Source organism: Bos mutus, chromosome 8, assembly GCF_027580195.1.
Source record: "Bos mutus isolate GX-2022 chromosome 8, NWIPB_WYAK_1.1, whole genome shotgun sequence".
Classification (NCBI taxonomy): Eukaryota; Metazoa; Chordata; class Mammalia; order Artiodactyla; family Bovidae; genus Bos; species Bos mutus.
In genome coordinates, this window is record NC_091624.1 from 28,327,980 (window position 1) to 28,349,379 (window position 21,400).

General features: G+C 48.6%; 1 long non-coding RNA gene across 1 annotated transcript; it reads left to right on the top strand.

The window, feature by feature from the left end:
• The first annotated feature begins 20 nt into the window (after nucleotides 1-20).
• Nucleotides 21-15,676, top strand: LOC138988872 (uncharacterized). The gene is made up of 3 exons (XR_011465070.1): nucleotides 21-162; nucleotides 14,350-14,476; nucleotides 14,778-15,676. It is a non-coding gene; the product is annotated as an uncharacterized lncRNA (long non-coding RNA).
• Nucleotides 15,677-21,400: the final 5,724 nt, after the last annotated feature.

Here is a 21,400-nt window from a genome sequence, read left to right on the forward strand (position 1 = left end):
GCCCTCGCAGGGCAGAGGGCGGGGCCGACCTCGCAGGAGCCCTCGGCCCCGAGGGGGCGAAAGTCGCGGAGCGGAAAGTCTCGCTCCAGGGCGTTGCGCAGGCGTTGCTCTCAGTCCCTGCCCCTCCGACCGCCAGGGTCCTCCCCAGACCAGGTGTTCTCGGTGAGTAGCACATGTGAACCCCATCTGTGTCACTGGGTCAGGCCATCTGTGGTGGGTGTCCATGTGGTACTTCTTCAGTGAGGACCCCGGGTCGCCGGGGCAAGATTCAGACCTCCAGGGTCTGGCCCTAGGCTTACACACCACACTGGGGGCGCCTGCCGGCTCCTGACTCCTCCTACCCAGCCCCCTTAGAGGGGGCCCCTAGCTAGGCTCAGAGCTGCGGCCCGCCCCTTCCTTTCTGTAGGACCCCGCCCAGCCCAGGCGCAGCACCCTGCCCAGGCCCAGGAAATGCTGAGGAAGCACTAAGATTACCGAGTCCTCAGCGGGGTCTTCCCAAGGCAACTCCTGGTGACCCGTCCTGCAGAGCTAGGGGAAGGTGTGTGGAAGATTCTGGGTCTGTCTTGGTCCACACTCCTAGTTTAATGGTGGATCACTAAGTTTATCCAACATTAGACTACATGGACGGAGGAGACTGGTAGGCTGTAGTCCATGGGGTCACGAAGAGTCAGACACGACTGAGCGACTTCACCGTCACTTTTCACTTTCATGCATTGGAGAAGGAAATGGCAACCCACTCCAGTGTTCTTGCCTGGAGAATCCCAGGGACGGCGGAGCCTGGTGGGCTGCCGTCTATGGGGTCGCACAGAGTCGGACACGACTGAAGTGACTTAGCAGCAGCAGCAGCAGACTACGTAGCAGTGATCAAAATAGACATACAGATCCATCCTTTAGACTAGGAATGCAGTTCAATGCAGTCGCTCAGTCGTGTCCGACTCTTTGCGACCCCATGAATCGAAGCAGGCCAGGCCTCCCTGCCCATCACCACCTCCTGGAGTTTACTCAAACTCATGTCCATCGAGTCGGTGATGCCATCCAACCATCTCATCCTCTGTCGTCCCCTTCTCTTCCTGCCCCTAATCCCTCCCAGCATCAGAGTCTTTTCCAATGAGTCAACTCTTCACATGAGGTGGCCAAAGTATTGGAGTTTCAGCTTTAGCATCAGTCCTTCCAAAGAACACCCAGGACTGATCTCCTTTAGAATGTACTGGTTGGATCTCCTTGCAGTCCAAGAGACTCTCGAGAGTCTTCTCCAACGCCACAGTTCAAAAGCATCAATTCTTTGGCGCTCAGCTTTCTTCACAGTCCAACTCTCACATCCATACATGACCACTAGAAAAACCATAGCCTTGACTAGATGGACCTTTGTTGGCAAAGTAATGTCTCTGCTTTTCAATATGCTATCTAGGTTGGTCATAACTTTCCTTCCAAGGAGTAAGCGTCTTTTAATTTCATGGCTGCAATCACCATCTGCAGTGATTTTGGAGCCCCCAGAAATAAAGTCTGACACTGTTTCCACTGTTTCCCCATCTATTTGCCATGAAGTGATGGGACCAGATGCCATGATCTTCGTTTTCTGAATGTTGAGCTTTAAGCCAACTTTTTCACTCTCCTTCACTTTCATCAAGAGGCTTTTTAGTTCTTCACTTTCTGCCATAAGGGTGGTGTCATCTGCATATCTGAGGTTATTGATATTTCTCCCCGCAATCTTGATTCCACCTTGTGTTTCTTCCAGTCCAGAGTTTCTCATGATGTACTCTGCATATAAGTTAAATAAGCAGGGTGACAATATACAGCCTTGACGTACTCCTTTTCCTATTTGGAACCAGTCTATGTTCCATGTCCAGTTCTAACTGTTGCTTGCTCACCTGCATACAGGTTTCTCAAGAGGCAGGTCAGGTGGTCTGGTATTCCCATCTCTTTCAGAATTTTCCACAGTTTATTGTGATCCACACAGTCAAAGGCTTTGGCATAGTCAATAAAGCAGAAATAGATGTTTTTCTGGAACTCTTTGGCTTTTTCGATGATCCAGCAGATGTTGGCTATTTGATCTCTGGTTCCTCTGCCTTTTCTAAAACCAACTTGAACATCTGGAAGTTCGCGGTTCACGTATTGCTGAAGCCTAGCTTGGAGAATTTTCAGCATTACTTTACTAGTATGTGAGATGAGTGCAATTGTGTGGTAGTTCGAGCATTCTTTGGCATTGCCTTTCTTAGGGATTGGAATGAAAACTGACCTTTTCCAGTCCTGTGGCCACTGCTTGTTGAGTTTTCCAAATTTGCTGGCATATTGAGTGCAGCACTTTCACAGCATCATCTTTCAGGATTTGAAATAGCTCAACTGGAATTCCATCACCTCCACTAGCTTTGTTCGTAGTGATGCTTTCTAAGGCCCACTTGACTTCACGTTTCAGGATATCTGGCTCTAGGTGAGTGATCACACCATCGTGATTATCTTGGTCGTGAAGATCTTTTGTGTACAGTTCTTCTGTGTATCCTTGCCACCTCTTCTTAATATCTTCTGCTTCTGTTAGGTCCATACCATTTCTGTCCTTTATCAAGCCCATCTTTGCATGAAATGTTCCCTTGGTATCTCTAATTTTCTTGAAGAGATCTCTAGTCTTTCCCATTCTGTTGTCTTCCTCTATTTCTTTGCATTGATCGCTGAGGAAGGCTTTTTTATCTCTCCTTGCTATTCTTTGGAACTCTGCATTCAGATGGGAATATCTTTCCTTTTCTCCTTTGCTTTTCGCTTCTCTTCTTTTCACATGGATCCAATATTAGGGTAGCAGTACAGACAATGATAGACACAGGGATCTTCCATTAGATTAGGTAGTGGAGACCATGGTAGATTCAGGGGTCCACCTTTAGACCTTGGAATCCTCTATTACTAAGTAGTGGAGACAAATACAAACACCAGACAAATACTGCTGCTGCTGCTGCTGCTGCTAAGTCACTTCAGTCGTGTCCGACTCCGTGCAGCCCCATAGATGGCAGCCCACCAGGATCCTCTGTCCCTGGGATTCTCCAGGCAATAATCCTGGAGTGGGTTGCCATTTCCTTCTCCAATGCATGCATGCATGCTAAGTTGCCTCAGTCATGTCCAACTCTGTGTGACTCTATGGACAGCAGCCCACCAGGCCCCTCCACCCATAGGATTCTCCAGGCAATAATCCTGGAGTGGGCTGCCTTTTTCTTCTCCACCAGACAAATACAGGGATCCACAAATACAGACAAATACAGGGCTCCCCCATTAGATTAGGAGTGCAGGCTAAGACATATCCAGGAATGCCCCAGGAATGGAGGAATGGAGACCCAGGTAGACACAGGGACCTCCATTAGACCCAGATAGATCCAGGACCCAACACTGAACTAAGCAATGGAGAGCAAAACAGACATAGGATCCACCGTTAGACCAGGAGTGCAAACCAAGACAGACCCAGGGATCCACATGAAATTAAAAGACACTCCTTGGAAGAAAAGTTATGACCAACCTAGATAGCATATTGAAAAGCAGAGACATTACTTTGCCAACAAAGGTCCGTCTAGTCAAGGCTATGGTTTTTCCTATGGTCATGTATGGATGTGAAAGTTGGACTGTGAAGAAAGCTGAACACCGAAGAATTGATGCTTTTGCACTGTGGTGTTGGAGAAGACTCTTGAGAGTCCCTTGGACTGCAAGGAAATCCAACCAGTCCATTCTGAAGGAAATCAGCCCTGGGTGTTCTTTGGAAGGAATGATGCTAAAGCTGAAACTCCAGTACTCTGGCCACCTCATGTGAAGAGTTGACTCATTGGAAAAGACTCTGATGCTGGGAGGGATTAGGGGCAGGAAGAGAAGGGGACAACAGGATGAGATGGCTGGATGGCATCACTGACTCGATGGACGTGAGTCTGAGTGAACTCCGGGAGTTGATGATGTACAGGGAGGCCTGGCGTGCTGCGATTCATGGGGTCGCAAAGAGTCGGACACGACTGAGTGACTGAACTAAACTGACCTGAACTGAAATACCAAGATAAATCCAGAGAACCACCATAAGACAGAACAGCTGACGCAAAGGCGTTACGATTTTAATTCTTTGGAAGCTCGAGGTACAACCAGAAGTTCAGTGTGGCCACCCCTGGAAGTCTCTGAGATGGCCCAGGTGGACAGAACTGGCTTTGTGGTGCCTGGCAGGTAGCAGCAAAGAGATTGGTATCTTGTGGGACAGTAGGGCAGGGTCCCAGCAGGCCAGCTCCTCCCTGCCTTTGCTTTCTTAGTCTAGTAGACACTCATGTTCAGTGTAATATGTAAGGGCCCTCCTCTTTCCTGAGTCAGAGTTGTTTCTCCCCATAATATTTAGACCTGTGGGTCACACATAATGACTTTCTTCATTTCCCTTGATATGAACCAAGCATGTTCGTCCCATCTGTCACACTGAGAATCCAGGGGCGTCTGCAGGGCCCACTGTGATCTGCCGCCTCCAGACCACACTCAGGGACATATGACAGTGGCTCAGTCATGTCTGACTCTTTGCAAGCCCATGACTATACACTCCATGGTATTCTCCAGGCCAGAATACTGGAGTGCATAACCTTTCCCTTCTCCAGGTGACCTTCCCAACCCAGGGATCGACCCCAGGTCTCCTGCATTGCAGGCAGATTCTTTACCAACTGAACCACAAGTCGTGTCTTCCTTTGAGCCCCAAAGGGAAGCCCTCAGGGACAGGGGACCCCAGAATTCCCTACAGATGACCCCATGCCCACCTCTGGGGTCTTGTGGCCTTCTCGTTGGCTCTGATGTTTTGTGCACAACACTGTACCCAGGACAGCTGTCTGAAGATGCATTAGCAGGGTTGGAAGGGGAGGTCTGGTGTGGCCCTTGAAATCAAAGGATAGAGCTGGTAGGAGCTGCCTGCGGGCTGCCTGCACTACCACAGGCTGGGCCAGGGCCTGGTTGTTTAGAATGTATATGCTTCCCAGGGCTGCTATAACAAGGTCCCACTGACTGGGGAGCTTAGGACTCCAGAAGTGTGTAATCTCAGGGTTCTGGAGGCCAGAAGTCTGAGGTGAAGGTGCTGGCAGGGCTGTGCTCCCCGTGAAGGCACTAGAAGTGGTCTTTTCCACTCCTCTCCCGCATTTCTCTTCAGATAATTCCTTGGCTGTGGCAGCATCATTCCAGTTTTTACACAGTTGTTCTGTCCCTTTGTGCATGTCTGTCTCTGTGTCCAAATTTCCCCTTTTTATAGGGGTCCCAGTTCTATTGGAATAGGGCCACCCTAATGACCTTGTTTTAACTTGATTGCTTCTATAAAGACCATATTTCAAAATAAGGTCATGTTCTGAGGTACTCAGGGTTAAGTCTCAATCACTTGAATTTTGACAAGGACATAGTTCAACCCGTAACAGCCTATAACATGTCAGGAGTGAGACAACATGTTTTCTTGGCCATCTGTGGCACACTTACATGTTCTGGGTATTCAAGCATGTGGTGCTGGCCTCCATTTGTCCTGTTAAGGAACTGGGAGTGGCCTGAGACTTCTGTACAAGAAACCGTCCATCTTGTTATGCCTCAGAACACCCACTTGTGTCAAAGACATCTTCAGGGGCAGTGGGAGACAGTGGGTTCTCAGCCAATATGAACTCAGTCTAGACCCCATCCATCTTTTCTGGGGCTTCTTGGAAAGGCATGCTCCTGGAACACCAGCAACACCTACCATGGGTAGGGAGGGAAACTGAGGCAGTAGCTCACCACAGACTCAGACTGCTTGGGCCACCACCTCACCCCCTGCCCCATTCATGTCAGGGATCATAGTTCTGACAGGCACCCAATGCCTGAGCCTTGAAAGTCTAATCTAAGGGATAGAAAAGATCCTGCCACCCTCCCAAGGGAAGGGAGACTGTGACATGATCAGGGATAGACCATCGTCTGAAAGCTAGGCCAACCCTACCTTCCCCCCACCTCTCCAAGACCTGGCCCAGATGGGGAACAGTGCCTGTGCTATGCCAGGCTGGTGTCCCCAGGCCCTCAGGCCTTAGCCACCTCCTTAAGGGAGCCCTCCCTGATGCCCTTCCCAGACAAAGCTGTTCCGTGCTGCATGACCCCAAGTTCTATGAAGCAGACAAGACATATGGCTCCCCTGCTGAAGGCAGCATGTGGGCAGCTGGCAAAGAGGCAAGAAAAAGCCAGCAGAGGCTCTTAAGAAGCTGACCCAAGCCTTGGCCTCTCTGCATTTGGGGATCCAGCCCCCACCCCATTACCTCTTCCCCATCTTCATTGGCATCTGGGAGCACAGAGTATGCCCAGACAAACACTTGTTGAATAAATGAACTGGCAGGAAGGAACCAGGGAGACTGGTGAAAGGGGAGGGTTCTGGAAGCTCTGGGTCTCAATATTCTGCTCTGTAAAATGGGCTTACACACATGCTACCAGAGATTTTGAGGGGATGCTGAAGATCTTGTCTGGGCATCTCCTTCCCTCAAGACTTAGCTGGAGTGTTGCCTGTCCCAGAGAGCCTACCTTAACCTGATTCCCCTGACACAGCATCCATAGGCCATGGTACCCCAGGGGGTGGTCATTTTGTGTGTGTTTGTATAATAACCTTGGAAATGTAAAATGCTTTTTGTTTTTCTTTAAATATTCATTTTTTCTCTCAGTATAAAAATAAGATTTTTATCTTAAAAACTTCTCATAATGGACCAAGGCTAGAAAATTCCATCCCAAAGTAAGAGTCAGGGCCTGCCTCCTCCCAGCTGCTTTGGGTGGTCTCATGGGCTTAAGGGCTTCCCAGGTGGCACTTGTGGTAAAGAACCCGCCTGCCAATGCAGGAGACATGAGGGATGTGGGTTCTATCCCTGGGTCAGGGAGATCCCCTGAAGTAGGAATTGGCAACCTACTCCAGTATTCTTGCCTGGAAAATCCCATGCACAGAGGAACCTAGCGGGGTACAGTCCATGGGGCCACAGAGAGTCAGACCTGAATGAGCAAAGTGACTAAGCACTCATGGGCTTTGCCTCTTTTAAAAAATTACATTTTTAATTAAGAGCAATTATTTTAAAAAGTAATCTAAACTTGTAGCTCCAATGAGCTGGGTACCTGGGGAGAGAAGAATTCTCCCCAAAATATTTTCTGCCAGGCTGTTTGTCATCCTCCACACACACTAGTCCTCTGGCTGCTCCAAAGGCAGGCCAGAGCTGGTCCTTTTCTGTAGGGAATGCCTGCCCAGAGCCCACTTCCCATCAGGGCTCTGACTGCTGGGTTGTCTTCCCTGGCCCTGAGTCTGCACAAGTGAGGCATTCCTTGACTTTCAGGAGGGAGAAAGGTGAGTTACCCCCGGTGACATCTGAGCCACCACCCACAGGTTCACAGTGATGGCTTGGAGATATGTAGCAAGGCAGCTGGGAGGAAGCAGGCCTATGGGCTCTGTGCTTTCCTGGGGGGGCAAAAGCAGATGACGGAGTCATAGAAAAGAGAGGACCAGCCCCTCCTGAATGCCAGGCCCACTTGGGAGCCAGGACACAGGGTGCCCAGGAGGGACAAAGCCTGATGGGTTGCTTTGGGGGCTCCTCCTTCACCTCTGGGTGGCCAGATTGTGGCTCATTTTCTCCTGCCTCTTGACGCTTCTCTGTGTTTTCTGATTTTTTTTGCAATAGGCATGAATCTATTTCTTTTCAGAAAACAGGAGACTAATAAAGATTTTAAAGGTGGAACACATGTAAATGATTACACACAGTCACTGGACAGTTCTGAATTCTACCTGTCAGAAAAGATATGGACTGGCCCCTCATTTACAGATGGGGAAGCTGGACTCAGGGAGGTAGAATGATCCCACCTGTGGCCATTTGCCTGCTCGAATGATGCTGCATTACTGTGGTCTGAGGGCTCACTCACAGGGTTTGGGTGTGCTCTGCCACGGGGAAGGGGGATGTTTTCACAGACAGAAGTTTTTCCTAGGTAAGCCTGGGGTAAAATGTGCGTTGGTGAGTCTAGGGTAATCCAGAGGGTTGGTGGTTTTGAGCCAGTTAAGCTTCTTTGAGACCATATACCTGCACAGCCAGCATGGCAGGAGCCCGAGTCCCCAGTGACAGGAGAGGTATGAGAGCCTGTCTCCCCATGCTCCCTGCCTGCTTCCCCCTGCCTAACACAGCCCCTGTGACCTCTTGGCCCTCATCATCCCCTCACAGGGCATTTTAACTACTTCTGTACCCTGCTGGTCGACTTTGGGTAAGCTCTGCCCTGTCTCTGGGCTCCTGTCTCCTCCCCACCTCTCCCAAGCCACATCTACTGAGGCTGTGGCTCAGGGGCACTGAGGCCCAGGCTTGTGGCCTGGCACACACCTTGTGGGAAGGCACTTCCTGGGCCTCCCACGGAGTGGTCTTTCATAAGGTCTGGAAGGCTGGCCAAGGCCATCCAAATGAACACATTGGAGAGACCTGCGTGGAACAAGTGCTTGGAGGGCTCCCATTTCACAGATGGGGAATCTGAGGCCTGGGGGAAGGATCCGCCATAGCAACAGAGCTCACCCCCAAGGCCCAGCCTCTGGGGCCTGACTTTCTGGTTCTGTCTGCCTCTCAGTTTCCCTGAGATGGGCCAAAGGAAGGACAAGTTGTACATTGCAAGACCAAGTGTGCTCAGGATGCGAGCCCCATCAGGGCCAGTAGAGGAAGGTTGGGACAGCCGAGAGCAGGAAGGGGCTGTTCTGAGCCCTGCAGCCTGCGTACCTACTCACCTCCTCACTCCCTGTGCTGACAGCTGCTTTTCTATCATTCAGTCTGATGATTACTGATTTTCCGGTAATCATCATGAGCGCTTTGCTGTCCCCATTTTACAAGTGAGAAACTGAGGCTCAGGCCTGTGAGTCATACATTTGCTAAGTAGCTGCATTAGTCATCTTCAAGGAATAGAAACCCAATATCAACCCAGAAGAGAAAGCTGTTGGCAGTTTCAAAGTTTTGAGGGAAGCCCTTCAGGCTAAGAATCCCAGAGCAGGGGAGCAACTCTTTCAGCATCCCAACACCTCATCCCAGAGGTGGGCTGGACCATGTGTTCATCCCTGGACAAAGAGCTGTGTCAGGTAGAGTCACTTGATGGACCAGGGTTCTGGGAACCTGTGACTGCATAACCACAGATAGTGTTTATAACAGATACTGTTTATTACAGCAACAGTCATTTCTGCTCATAAATCTGCAGTCCAGGCAGGGCTCAGCACCTTGGCTCTGCTCCACAGTGAGACTCCACTAGAGAGGGCTCATCCCAGGGCATCATCACCTCTTCACAGGCTGCTTGAGCTTCCTTATGACATGGCGCTGTCTTCTAGGAGCAAGCATTCCTGAAGACAGGAAACTGCGTGTTTATCTAGGCCTTAGCCTGGAATGTCACTTCCATTGTATTCTGTTTATCAAGCTGCCATGGAACTCAGGTTCAAGGGGAGGAGACAGACCTCACCTTCAGCAAATCTGAGGGCCACCGTGGGAGCACAAGCAGTAGGCCAGACTTCTCTTGGGTATCTGATGGACACCTGCACAGTAGCAGGCCACTCCATATTAGAGAACTAGGATCAAACTCAGACCCTAAGCGTAGGTGTAATCTGAGTTCTGATAAAACATGCACAAGGAGATGCAGACACAGGAGGGCTGGAGAACATGGCGTTAAGTGCTGATAGGAAATATGAGTAATGTCTACGTTTTTGATGTTTGTCCACATTTTCTGAACAGTTCAGGGGAATGTACACTTTATTCATCTGGCCTTGGGCTGTAAAGATGCTATCTGAGGGCAGGCGGGCAGAGACCATAACCAGAAACAAGGTCATCTCTCACATACCCACTTGTGGAGTCCCAGTGATGGTGCCCTCGAGTCTTCCTTCCCGTCAAGGCCCAGCTCAGCCCAGGTGGGTCCAAGCTCATGTGAATCATGCATATTGCTATACACGTTTCTCCCCTGTCCCCTCATGGCCTCAGCCCTCCTGGAAACTGCCTTGTTTTCAGCTCCTCTGAGAGGCTCAAGGAGGGCCAGGGGAGGCTGAGGCCAGCCTGTTTGGTGAAGGCCAAGATCCCCGAGGGTAGTGCACGGGCTAAATGTCTTTGTATCTCTGTGCTCACTGGGGCCCCTGTGCAGAGACAACATGTGGACAGAACATGGTGATCCTCGGTGGAGAACATGCTCCTTCAGCCTTCAGAGGACTGGGGGGTGCACAGGTCCTGCCTTGCCTTGTTGATGGCCACCACCTCTCAAAACCGGACTCACAGTGTGATTAGTTAAAAGGTCCCTGCCCAGCTCTTCCTTGACTCCCTATTTTATTCAATCCAGTTGTTAAATACCTGCTCCCACCTGACTCTGTGCCCCATGCTGCCAGCTTCTGTGATCTCTTCGGTTTCCAGGGCCCGGAGTAAAGCCTGCTCACTCATTCTTTCCTGTAGCTGCTGCTGCTGCTAAGTCGCTTCAGTCGTGTCCAACTCTGTGCAACCCCATAGACGGCAGTCCACTAGGCTCCCCCATCCCTGGGATTCTCTAGGCAAGAACACTGGAGTGGGTTGCCATTTCCTTCTCCAATGCATGAAAGTGAAAAGTGAAAGTGAAGTCGCTCAGTCATGTCCGACTCTTCGTGACCCCATGGACTGCAGCCTACCAGGCTCCTCCAGCCATGGGATTTTCCAGGCAAGAGTACTGGAGTGAGGTGCCATTGCCTTCTCTGCTTGGAGAGCCTACTGAAGTATTTATTTGCAGAGTGGTTCCTGTAGAAACCATGGTAAAGGTTCTCGCCACAGGTCCCCCTCTCCCTCTGCTTCCTGAGCAACAATGGTGCTTCCTTGTGTGGCCCTGCATGATGCAGTGTGCTGCCAGCCCCCAGCCCCAGCCCCAGCCCCATGGGCAGGTTAGCTCCGAGGCAATGGTTCTGCACTATGAGAAAGCTGGGGCTGTCCTGATGAACAGAAACTGTCACAGAACATCAACATGAGACAAGGTCACTCTGTGAGACAGGCAACACCATATATCACCAGGATAGAGACATAACTAACCATCCCCATCCTGGTGATATAAGTGACCGCTGCTTTGTTACCAGCCACAGCTTTTGCTTCCCTTCATTCCTCACACTTTCCAATAAAATGTATTGATTCTCAAGCATAGAACAAGTCCCACTTCCTAACAGCATCCAACCCAGCTCTGCCTCCTTGAACCCTTATCAAGATTGCCTCACATGAGTCCAAACCCTACTCAGGCCCTCCCTAACATTGTACTGAGATGGCTCACACGTTCCCATTGCGAGCACTTCATCTCATCTCACTGTGGGAGATCTAAAAACCCCAACGTTGTCCTGGGGGTCTCTGCAGGGAGGAATGGGGTGACTGGCACACAGGCTTCCCCTGCAGCCAGGCTTCAGTTGCTCCAGACCTCAGTTCAGTTCAGTCTCTCAGTCATGTCCGACTCTTTGCGACCCCATGAATTGCAGCACACCAGGCCTCCCTGTCCATCACCAACTCCTGGAGTTCACTCAGACTCACGTCCATCGAGTCAGTGATGCCATCCAACCATCTCATCCTCTGTCGTCCCCTTCTCCTCCTGCCCCCAATCCCTCCCAGCATCAGAGTCTTTTCCAATGAGTCAACTCTTCGCATGAGGTGGCCAAAGTACTGGAGTTTCAGCTTTAGCATCATTCCTTCCAAAGAAATCCCAGGGCTGATCTCCTTCAGAATGGACTGGTTGGATCTCCTTGCAGTCCAAGGGACTCTCAAGAGTCTTCTCCAACACCACAGTGCAAAAGCATCAATTCTTCCGCGCTCAGCCTTCTTCACAGTTCAACTCTCACATCCATACATGACCACAGGAAAAACCATAGCCTTGACTAGACGGACCTTTGTTGGCAAAGTAATGTCTCTGCTTTTTAATATGCTATCTAGGTTGGTCACAACTTTTCTTCTAAGGAGTAAGTGTCTTTTAATTTCATGGCTGCAATCACCATCTGCAGTGATTTTGGAGCCCCCAAAATAAAGTCTGACACTGTTTCCACTGTTTCCCCTTTTATTTCCCATGAAGTGATGGGACCAGATGCCATATCTTCGTTTTCTGAATGCTGAGTTTTAAGCCAACTTTTTCACTCTCTTCTTTCACCTTCATCAAGAAGCTTTTTAGTTCCTCTTCACTTCCTGCCATAACGGTGGTGTCATCTGCATATCTGAGGTTATTGATATTTCTCCCGGCAATCTTGATTCCACCTTGTGCTTCTTCCAGGCCAAAGTTTCTCATGATGTACTCTGCATATAAGTTAAATAAGCAGGGTGACAATATACAGCCTTGACGTACTCCTTTTCCTATTTGGAACCAGTCTGTTGTTCCATGTCCAGTTCTAACTGTTGCTTCCTGACCTGCATACAAATTTCTCAAGAGGCAGGTCAGGTGGTCTGGTATTCCCATCTCTTTCAGAATTTCCCGCAGTTTATTGTGATGCACACAGTCCAAGGCTTTGGCATAGTCAATAAAGCAGAAATAGATGTTTTTCTGGAACTCTCTTGCTTTTCCCATGATCCAGAGGATATTGGCAATTTGATCTCTGGTTCCTCTGCCTTTTCTAAAACCAGCTTGAACATCAGGAAGTTCACGGTTCACATATTGCTGAAGCCTGGCTTGGAGAATTTTGAGCATTACTTTACTAGTGTGTGAAATGAGTGCAATTGTGCGGTAGTTTGAGCATTCTTTGGCATTGCCTTTCTTTGGGATTGGAATGAAAACTGACCTTTTCCAGTCCTGTGTCCACTGCTGAGTTTTCCAAATTTGCTGGCATATTGAGTGCAGCACTTTCACAGCATCATCTTTCAGGATTTGAAATAGCTCAACTGGAATTCCATCACCTCCACTAGCTTTGTTCGTGGTGATGCTTTCTAAGGCCCACTTGACTTCACATTCCAGGATGTCTGGCTCTAGGTCAGTGATCACACCATCATGATTATCTGGGTCATGCAGATGTTTTTTGTACATTTCTTGTATTCTTGCCATCTGTTCTTAATATCTTCTGCTTCTGTTAGGTCCATACCATTTCTGTCCTTTATTGTGCCTATCTTTGCATGAAATGTTCCCTTGGTATCTCTAATTTTCTTGAAGAGATCTCTAGTCTTTCCCATTCTGTTGTCTTCCTCTATTTCTTTGCACTGATCGCTGAGGAAGGCTTTCTTATCTCTTCTTGGTATTCTTTGGAACTCTGCATTCAGATGGGAATATCTTTCCTTTTCTCCCTTGCTTTTCGCTTCTCTTCTTTTCACAGGTATTTGTAAGGCCTCCCCAGACAGCCATTTTGCTTTTTTGCATTTCTTTTCCATGGGGATGGTCTTGATCCCTGTCTCCTGTACAATGTCACGAACCTCATTCCATAGTTCATCAGGCACTCTATCAGATCTAGTCCCTTAAATCTATTTCTCACTCCCACTGTATAATCATAAGGGATTTGATTTAGGTCATACCTGTATGGTCTAGTGGTTTTCCCTACTTTCTTCAATTTAAGTCTGAATTTGGCAATAAGGAGTTCATGATCTGAGCCACAGTCGGCTCCTGGTCTTGTTTTTGCTGACTGTATAGAGCTTCTCCATCTTTGGCTGCAAAGAATATAATCAATCTGATTTTGGTGTTGACCATCTGGTGATGTCCATGTGTAGAGTCTTCTCTTGTGTTGTTGGAAGAGGGTGTTTGTTATGATCAGTGCATTTTCTTGGCAAAACTGTATTAGTCTTTTCCCTGCTTCATTCCGTATTCTAAGGCCAAATTTGCTTATTACTCCAGGTGTTTGTTGACTTCCTACTTTTGCATTCCAGTCCCATATAATGAAAAGGACATCTTTTTTGGGTGTTAGTTCTGAAAGGTCTTGTAGGTCTTCATAGAACCGTTCAACTTCAGCTTCTTCAGCATTACTGGTTGGGATCTCCAGTCTTTCCTATTCTGTTGTTTTCCTCTATTTCTTTGCATTGATCGCTGAGGAAGGCTTTCTTATCTCTTCTTGCTTTTCTTTGGAACTCTGCATTCAGATGCTTATATCTTTCCTTTTCTCCTTTGCTTTTCGCTTCTCTTCTTTTCACAGCTATTTGTAAGGCCTCCCCAGACAGCCATTTAGCTTTTTTTCATTTCTTTTCCATGGGGATGGTCTTGATCCCTGTCTCCTGTGCAATATCACGAACCTCCGTCCATAGTTCATCGGGCACTCTATCAGATCTAGTCCCTTAAATCTACTTCTCACTTCCACTGTATAATCATAAGGGATTTGATTTAGGTCATACCTGAATGGTCTAGTGGTTTTCCCTACTTTCTTCCATTTAAGTCTGAATTTGGCAATAAGGAGTTCATGATCTCAGCCACAGTCAGCTCCTGGTCTTGTTTTTGTTTACTGTATAGGGCTTTGGACACGACTGAGCGACTGACTGATAGAGCTTCTCCATCTTTGGCTGCAAAGACCCCCTCATCCAAGATAAGGAGCATTGGCTGCGCTTTGCTGGAGCAGCCGTGAAGAGATAACCCCATGGTAAGTAAGATGGTAGGTGTTGCAAGAGGGCATCAGAGGGCAGACACACTGAAACCATACTCACAGAAAACTAGTGAATCTAATCACACTAGGACCACAGCCTTGTCTAACTCTAACTCCAGACCTCAGTTGCCTGCTAATAGACTCTGTATCAGTGTCCTGGGGCTACTACAAGGAAGTACCACAAATCAGGAAGCTTAAAACAACAGGTGAATCCTTGGTGTGCCTTGGCCTGTAGGTGCACCACTGCAGTCTGCCCACACCATCACGTCTCTGTGTGTTCTCTCCCTCTTTTTATAAGGACACCAGTGACTGGGTGGACCTCGATGCCGGGAGCCAGCGTGAGGAGCTCCACCCATGGCAAAGGTCATGAGGAAGGAGGCTCGGCATACGCAAAGGCGAGATCGAGCCTCAGGAGTCTGTCTGGAAATTCTCGAGCATCTACCCCCAAAACCAGAGTCTGCCTACTTTCTGCTTTGTGCTCTCACCTACACCTCTGACTTCATGAGGGGCTGTCCCCCACTACCTCTCTCTGAAAAAAGAGTTAACTTACAGCTCCAGTTAATAAAGTTCCTGGGTGTGATAGTGTTTCAACTTACAAACTCCTTTGGAAGTCCTCTAGCCTGCCTGAATAGGTTTTTCCGGCCACATGTGATTGTTCAGAGCCTCCCAACTGTGAGAGGCATGAGATGTTCTAAACTGTCTAAATACAGATTCCTTTGAGCAGTTAAAAGATTGATTAGAAATTGTATTGGTGAAGGGTTTTTCACTTGTTGGGCCAATGTTTGCTGTTAAGTCTCCATATCCCTTACCTGCTGTGTCCCTGGTAGTGTATTGATTAATATAATTGGTGTAAGTAGTAGCTTTAATGTTTGTAACCTTGGACCCTTGAGTTAATTCTTTTTCTTGTTATAGCCCACCACACCTTTGCTCTGTAGGAATGCAACTTTATCTAATGCTTTTGGAGGGTGGCGCCTGACTAATCACCTTTAGAGAAAAATAAGTTTTCTGAAGAAAGGGTCTTAAAATGTTAACAGGCCTCTTGGCCAGAAGATGATGCAAATCACCAAAGCTTTTGCATATGATAAGTTTGCAGGAAGAAAGCCTGGCTTACTGCATGACTCTACCCCTTCCCCATCATCCTCTATGCATAACTTACGGTATAAAAACTACTTTGGAAAATAAAGTGCAAGACTTGTTCACCGAATCTTGGTCTCCCCATGTCGTTCTTTCTCTCACCTTCTGGCTGAATTATTCAGCCTCTTTTCTCCACTGAATTTCCTCACTGAGCTATCCTTATTTAACCACTCTTTATATCCTTAATTAACATTTAATTAAGCAATTGTTTCCTGATCCTCGCCGACGCCGTCCCTGCTTCGAATTCCCTGGATCCACCGGGGTTGGACCCCGACACCTCATCTTAACTAGTTACATCCGCAAAGACTTTACTTCCAAACAATGTCACATTCTGATATTCCAAGTGGACATGAATTTTAGTGGAGGACACTATTTAACACATCATCATCTGCCTTCTGACCCCCTCAAAAGTCACTTTGGTTCCCCACGTACAAAATACACGCACCCCATCCCAACATCTCCCAAAGTCGTAAATCAGTCCTAGAGGGAGAAAAAGGAAGGCGCAAAGGAGCCACTGGTCCAGTGCAAGTCAGAAGCCCAGCAGTGCCAGTTCCAGTAGATTTCAAGGCCTGTAAATAACCCTTTGTGGCTTGATGCTCTGGGTGCGTGATGGTGGCCCTGCTTTCTGTGGCTTTGGCAGCAGCTGTAGCCCCACCTTCTCTTTTCTCTGCTTCTGCCTTCATGGCTCTGCCCTCCAAGCCGTTCTTTCTTCACTTCATTCCATCCCTGGGCCTCTCAATCTAGACTGGCAGATGTAACTGATGTAACAGTCTCAAAAACCTTGTCGGTCTTCTCTGTAATTCACAGGGAGCCACACCATCAGATAAGAGGCTCCACAGATCTTTCCTGAATAACCCCATCTCTGTTCCTTCATTCCCCTGAGATGGTGGAGTAGGCCTGCAAGTCATGTGCCTAATCTCTTCAGCAGTAGGCTCTCCCACACCTTTGGTGCTCTCTTTAGACCACACTTTCTGAACAGTAAATTTCCTAAATTTAACAAACTGAAGTGAACTGAAGTGAAAGTCGCTCAGTTGTGTCTGACTTTCTGCAACCTCATGGGCTGTAGCCCGCGAGGCTCCTCTGTCCATGGGATTCTCCAGGCAAGAATACTGGAGTGGGTAGCCATTTCCTTCCCCAGGGGATCTTCTCGACCTAGGAATCAAACTGGGTCTCTCATATTGCAGGCAGATTACTGTCTGAGGACTTCCCAAATCATCAAGTACTGATTCCTTTTGCTTATCAGTTCCTTTCCCCAATTTCTTTCTTTCCTCTCAGCTTTTACTATAAACAGCAAGGAGAAACCAGGCCATACCATCCACATTTTACTTGGAAATTTCCTCAGCTAAATAGTCAAGTTCATTCCTTACAATTTCTACTTTCCACTCAATATTAGAACATAATTCAGCCAAGTTTCTGCTACTTTATGGCTTTTCCAATAACTGGTTCTTCACTTCCATCTGAGATCTCACTGGAAGAACCTCTCACGTTCATACTTATGTCAAAAATATGTTCATGATCATATATGTATTCTCTGAGACAATAGAAACTTTCTCTACATTCTCCTTACTTCTTTCTTTTCTTTTCCTTTTTGGAGGTTTTTCTTTTTTTTAATTGAAGTAAAAATTTACAATGTCATACACCAGTACAGAAAAGTGGTTCAGTTATACATACATACACATATATAGTATAGCTCTCTGTTCTATACAGTAGGTCCTTGTCAGTTATCTGTTTTATATACAGTGTGTATATGTTAATCCCAAACTCCTAATGTATTCCTCTCTCCCACTTTCCCCTTTGGTAACCAAAAATTTGTTTTCTATGTCTGTGCATTTATTTCTGTTTTGTATATGGGTTCATTTGTATCTTTTTTGTTTGTTTGCTTTTTGATTCCACATATAAGCAACATCATGATGTTTGTCTTTTTCTGTCTGGCTTATTTCACTTAGTGTGTGATATCTCTAGGCCTATCCATGTTGCTGCTATCATGCCTACTTTATCCATTTATCTGTCAATGGACATTTAGATTGCTTCCATGTCTTTGCTATTGTAAACAGTGCTGCAATAAACACTGAGGTGTGTGTATCTTTTTGAATTATGGTTTTCTTCAGGTATATGCCCAAGAGTCCTCACTTCTTTCTGACCTCGGTCTCACCAGAATCACCTTTGTCCGTATCTCTACCAACAATGTCTTCAAGGAAATCTAGGCATTTTCTATCATGTGCCTCAAAACTTTTCCAGCATCTACACATTACCCAGTTCCGCAGCTGCATTTTTAGACATCTGTTATAGCAGCATCCCCCTTCCTGGTACAAAATCTGTATCAGTTTGCTAGAGCTGTTGTACAAATTTAGTGGCTTAAAACAACAGAAATTTATCCTTTCAAAGTTCTGGAGGCCAGTAGTCTGAAATCAAGATATTGTCAGGGCTGTGTACACTCTGGAAGCTCTAGGAAAGGATCCTTCTATGCCACACACACCAGAGTGAGCTGCTGGTCACTCCAGGTGAACTTTGCTGTTCCTTGGCTCATAGTTGCGACATGCCAGTCTCTGCCTCCGTCATCACAAGGCCTTCCTTGTGTGTCCTGTCCTCTTCTTATGAGGACACCAGTCACTGGGTTTAGGGCCCACTCGATCCTCATTTTAACTAACTCCATCTGTGAAAAATATACTTTCAGGTAAAATCACATTCTGAGGTTTCAGGTGAACGTGGATTTGGGATGAGGGACACTATTCAACTCAGGAAGCCAACTTGTGTTGGCTTTCTTCCCTTTTCTGCCTCATTCTCCATTCCCCTACTATTCTTCCTGGATTGCCTCCCAAATAAAGTCCTTGCATTCTATCTGTGTAGCAGGATCTGCTACTGAAAGAAAGTTACATAAGACATAGGCCCCCTGCTGGGAGCCAGTGGGGACCCACCTAAGACATGCCCCCCTCCTCTGTGAGCTACTGGGAACCTACTTAGGACATGATTCTCAGTGCTGAGCTGCAGTGTCCCCCTCTGTGAATGGAGTGAAGATAATGTCCCCTTCCTCTGAGGTTTTGGGAGGAAGGAGGGCATGCTGGAGGGCTCTGGGCTTAGGACCACACACACAGAATGGCCACGCCCTGCCTCTGGGAAGTGGGGATGCTTTGGGAATTACTCCAGTATTTTTCTTTGGAGATGGGCTGCTCTGGTGTCAGTTTTCCAGTGCCCCTTGGGGTCAGATATTCTGGGGGGCTATAATTTGCTCTCTGAGTCTGGATAAAGCACAGGGAAGTGGCCCTCCAAGATGCAGATAGATTCATGAGATGTGGCATGCACAGTTTCAGCAGGCAGAACTGGAGTGCTGATGGCCAGGCCCCCCAGGGGCAGGCCTGGCCCTGGCAGGAAAGGGGAGGGTTTTGTCCCTCTCAGGGATACTGCCAGCCTGGATTCTGTTGGGAATATAGGGTCAAGGCAGGACATTTTGGAGAATGCAGGCTGGTCCCTGTCTGTGGGTGCTGTGGGGTGGCACAGGGCCATAGAAGAAATAAGGCTCCAGATGAACTTCATTTGCTCGCTGCTGCTGCTTCAGGCGAAGTCAGAGATGGTTTTCTTCCCCTCTTTTCTCCTATCCTAGTCTGGGCTCCCTGGGAGGCCCTCCCATCTCGTTCCAGGATGGTCCCCCTCCACCCTCAAAGGGGGACTGTCTTGGGTCACACGGCCATCTTGGACCAACCCCGGCAGAGGGAGCGGAGAGCTGGCCAGTGAGCCTGTGGTATCGGGGCCCCGATGGAGGCCTTCTCCTGCACACCTTCCTTTTCTAGGGTCTTGGGGCGAGATGGCCCACCTGAGCCACCAGCTCTTCTCCTTGGCACCACCTGGTACTTGCCATCCTGCTGGGGTGGGTTCCTGGCTGCTCCCGTGGCTTGCCCTAGTCCTGCCCACCTCTCTGGCCCTCCATTTTCTCTCTTATAATTGGGGGGCAGGGTGGATGTAGGAGGGTATGTGACTAGGGAGCAGCCAGGCCCCCTGTCACAACTGGCTGCCTTGGGACCGCCTGGAGCTCCTCGGATCACTTGGAGTACTTAGGAATACCTGAGCTCCCTGGGGAGACCTGGAGCCTCACAGGGACCATTTGGAGGCCCTGAGGACCACCTGGGGTCCCCCGAGACAAACTAGAGACCCATCTTGGGCCCTCAGAAACACCTGGAGCCCCTCAGGACCACTTGAAGCCCCTGTGACCACCTGAAGTCCTCTGGGACCATCCACGGCCCCCTGGGAACCCCACCAGGAGGGGGAGGTGACTAGTAGGAATGGGTAATGGGGATCCACAGAACAGCCACTCTCAGTTGCCAGCTGGGCTCCCAGAAGGGTGGTTCAGAGAGACCTTGTCTACAGACACGTTGCAGTGGGTCCTGAGGAGGTAAGCCCGCCCTCCTTCCTGGATGCCCAGCACCTGGACCAAGCTCAGAAGGGCTTGGATTCCAGGGCCCTGTCAGACCTCAAGAGGTGGGAAGGCACTGTGAGCGTCTAGGGGATGAGGATTAGAGCCCCCCGAGGCCTGGGAGTGTCAGCTGGGGCTTCAGGGGCTGATCCTACCACCCCCATGTGTACAGGGGTCTTCTGTCCCCTGGGAGGGCACTGAGGGATGGGCACAGGTGTAAGTCAGACCCATTTGGGTCCCAATGCCCCTCTGCTGATTTTCTGGGGGCGTGGCAGCTGTCTGGGTCTCATGTGCTATTCTCTGCAATGGGACCAGATGTCCGAGGAGAACCTGGCTACGTCCCGGATACCTAGGGACTCAGAGAGGGCAGGAGAGCCACTGGGCCTTTATCACCCCAGGCAGCCATTGGCTCTGTTTCCTGATCTGTTAAAGTGAGTGAAGTGAAGTCGCTCAGTCGTGTCTGAATCTTTGCGACCCCATAGACTGTAACCTACCAGGCTCATCCATCCATGGGATTTTCCAGGCAAGAATACTGGAGTGGGTTGCCATTTCCTTCTCCAGGGGATCTTCCTGACCCAGGGATCAAACCCGGGTCTCCTGCATTTTAGACAGATGTTTTACCATCTGAGCCACTAGAGAAGGTCTGTTAAAAGAGGATTCCAGACTCAAAGTGCTCTGGGGCTGCATGGCAAGAGCAAAATCCCTGAACTTTCACTAATGCTGTTGGCAGATATTAACTGAGCACTTATTCTCTGCCAGGTGCTATCATAGGTGCTTCATTCTGCCCTCGGAGCTTCTGTCCTAGATGAGGAGACAGAGATTAAACAAGGAGGCAAATACCCAAACAAAAAGTAGAGAGATTAGGGCAAGGGCTCTGCTGAAGTTCATGGAGCAGACTCCTGCAAAGTCATGAAGGAAGAACCCCCAAGCAGATGAACAGCATGTGCAAATTTCCTGAGATGGGAGGGAGACTAGTATGTTCTAAAGACCCAGTGACGAGACTGGTAATCTGAGGTCAGGATGAAGCAGCAGGGGAGCAAGGGAGGGCAGGAGAAAATGAGGCTGGAAATGTGGCAGGGTCAGAGGCTACAGGGCATTATTCAACTCCTGAGTCCCAGAAATCCGAGTGGCTGGCACCCTAGTGCCCAGCACACAGGCATGCCGTCAGTGATGAAGAAATGGACAGGGAGTGAAAGAGTGACCCAGCTGGGTCCCTGATGCACTGTGTGACCTTGGGCAAGTATATTTCCCTCTCTGGGTCTTTGTTTCATTACTACTAAGACACTACCCGAGTTATAATTCTTTTCAGCAAATGGCTGGGCTGGGTGCCTGGCTGCAGCAGGCCTTTGAGTATGGTGGCTCCTTCCTCTTCCCACGACTAT